At 43.6% G+C, this 3098-nt stretch overlaps 1 pseudogene; it reads left to right on the top strand.

Moving 5' to 3' along the window:
* Positions 1-1364: 1364 nt before the first annotated feature.
* Positions 1365-2315, top strand: LOC103209991 (annotated as a pseudogene).
* Positions 2316-3098: the final 783 nt, after the last annotated feature.

The raw sequence follows: 3098 nt of genomic DNA, 5'->3' as shown, positions 1-3098 counted from the left end.
TAGTGCCTAAGGCATTTGACTGCTAACCAGAAGCCTGGCAGTTCAAACCCACCAGCCACTCCTCGGAAGGAAGATTGGGCAATCTGCTTCTGGAGGGATACCTCCTTGGAAACCCAAGGAGGGGTCACTATGAGTTGGCATCAACTTGATGGCAGTGAGTGTTTTTAACAATAAAATATGACACACATACAGCGAAGTGCATGAAGCACAAACATGCAGCATGATGAATTATTGAAACTACTGTCCAGGTCAAAATAGAACATTGTCAACCCCTCCACTAGACCCTTGTATACTCCTGGCCCAATGCAAGCCCATCTCTCCTCCCTAGAGGTAACCATTTCCCCAACTTTATGATAGCTTCCTTGCAGTATTTCATTGTTTTACCACCTACGTATGCATACCTAAAGAGCTCTGGTAGCATAGTGGCTAAAGCAATTGACTGCTAACCAGAAGGCTGACGTTTCAAAGCCACCAGCCACTCCTCGGAAGGAAGGTTGGGCAATCCTACTTCCGTAGTGATACTGCCTCAGAAACCCAAGGAGGGGTCACTATGAGTCAGGGCCGACTCGACGGCACATGACAACAACAACAACAATGCATACCTAAACTATAGATTGGTTTTGTCTGTTTTTGAATGCTATATAAATGAAATCATATTGTATGTATTGGCAGATCATAGGGGATAGGTATCTTTAACTTCTTCACCAGATGAAGTCACACTATTTCCCACAATGATGGCATCAATGAACACTCCTACCAGCTGAGAGTGCCACTTACTCCACAGCCTAGATTATACTTGGTGATGACTTTTAATTTTTGCCAATCTATTCTGTGTGTAGTGGAGATTTTAATTTGCATTTTTCTGTTTGTTCATGAAGTTGGACACATTTTATTATGTTTGTTGGTCATTTGGATGTCCTCTTGTGCAGTACATGTTCAACTCTTGCTCATTTTTCTGCTGGGTATCTTCTCAATTTATAGGAGCTCTTTATTCTAGATAAAAATTCTTTGTTAGGTATGTGAATAGCAAGCATCTTCTCTCACTTCTTGGCTTGCTTTTCATCTTTCTTAATGGTGTCTTTTGTTGAACACAAGTTCTTCATTTAAATGTAATCAAACTCACAGTTTGTTAGCTTGTTTTCATTTTATGCTTGTGTGTCTTGCTTAATCACCTTCGTCTTCATAGTGAGCAGCGTTCTGGGGAGCTAGACTTTGAATGGTTAAGTCTTTGATCACTAGTGGTGGTGAAAGCCAAAAATTGCAGGCACGAGGCAGCCAAGGAGGAAAATGCATCAGATGGGAAGGGGAAAGGCAGAAGGCTGGAGAAAGAACAATAGGGGCAGACAGGAGGACCCTGCAGAAGGATGGAGAATGTGATTGAAGGTGGATTGAATTTCACTTTCATCATCCAGCCCCTTATGCATGAAAAAAAAAAAAAGCTGGCAATATCACCAGGGAGGAGAATCAGGTAAGAACGTGTGTGGGGAGGGTGATGCATGCAATCAACATCTCAGAACAGAATTGTTCTGAAAGAATTACCACTTTGGCTGGACCCACTAATGCTATCTTTGCTATGTTCATTGACAAACTGGAAGAGGACATCAGCCCAGTAGCACAGATGCTGCAAAACTCTGGTCACCCTGAGACTGGTGGTCCTTGCTAGTCAGTACGGCTTTCTCAGTGGGAAAGGAGGTTACAAGATCAAGGAAATGTGACAAGAGAATACAAGGGCTCGGGTTCAGATGGCAGGGGATAAATAGCTCCCCAACTAAACTGAACAGGCCATCACACATGTTGGTTGGTATTCCACAATCCATCATTGTATGTGTCAGATTGGCATTGGAGTCCTCTCCCTCCTCCCCTTGAAGGCCATCCAGCTGTCCAGTCATTTTTGCAGGTGGTCAGGACAGATAAGCACAAACAGCAACAGTGTAACCTTTTCCCACACCGCCCCATCTGTGTGCCTCAACCCTGACTAGAGGAACCTCTTCTAGAGGTCTGTATCCTACAAGGACAGCCTGATTTGACTGCACTGAACCAATTGGCCATGAAACAGTCTCACTTTTCTATATGCAGGGCCACAGCAGAGTCAGTGGCATTCAATCCATCTTTCCAGGGGTGAAAATTTATTGGGCAAGTTTGGATGCATCTGCTAAGACTATTCATGAACTTATCATTCCAAACAATTTAATTGGCTACATAATTGGTTATCAGGGTGCCAGAATCAATGAGATCCACCAGATGTCTGAGCACAGAACAAAATTGTAAACCCAGTGGAAAGATCTAGTGAGAGTCAGGATACCATCTCTGGAACTGCTGCTGACATAAAAAAAAACAAACACAGTTTCCATAGAGTCAATTCTGACTCATAGCAACGCTACAGGACAGTAGAATGGTCCCATAGGGTTTCCTAGGCTGTAAATCCTTATGGAAGCAGACTGTCACATCTTTCTCCCACAGAGCGACTGGTGTGTTCAACCTGCTGACCATTCAGTTAGCAGCCGAGTGCTTAACCACTGTGCCACCAGAGCTCAATATCTAATCAATGTCAACCTTTCCTTGGAGACAGATAGCATGGGGAGCAGTTTGAACAATGCAGTTTCATCTATAACCTCTGTCATGGGTTGAATCGTGTCCTCCAAAAAGATCTGTTGAAGTTCTAGCCCCAGGTACCTGTGAATGTGACCTTGTTTGAAAATAAGAGTCTTTGAAGATGTTATTGTTGCTGTTGTTGTTATATGCCGTCGAGTCGGACCCGACTCATAGCGACCCTTCCTTGGGTTTCCAAGGCGGTATCACTACGGAAGTAGATTGCGCAGTCTTCTTTCCAAGGAGTGGCTGGTGGGTTTGAACTACCAGCCTTCTGGTTAGCAGTCAAATGCCTGAGGCAGTACGCTACCAGAGCTCCAAAGATGTTATTAGTTAAAATAACATCATACTGGAATAGAGCAAGTCCTAATCTAATGCAACTGACATCTTTATATAAAAGGAGTAAACATACAAAGACAGGGAGATAGGAGAAAGAAAGCCACGTGTAGATGGAGGTAATTGGCGTGATTCATCTACAAGGAAAGCCAAAGATTGCCAGGAAACTACCA

Source organism: Orycteropus afer, unplaced genomic scaffold (genome assembly GCF_000298275.1).
Source record: "Orycteropus afer afer isolate SDZICR_OR568_19922 unplaced genomic scaffold, OryAfe1.0 scaffold00546, whole genome shotgun sequence".
Classification (NCBI taxonomy): domain Eukaryota; kingdom Metazoa; phylum Chordata; class Mammalia; order Tubulidentata; family Orycteropodidae; genus Orycteropus; species Orycteropus afer.
The sequence above is the reverse complement of the archived record's forward strand: the minus strand, read 5'-3'. Positions and strand labels throughout refer to the sequence as shown.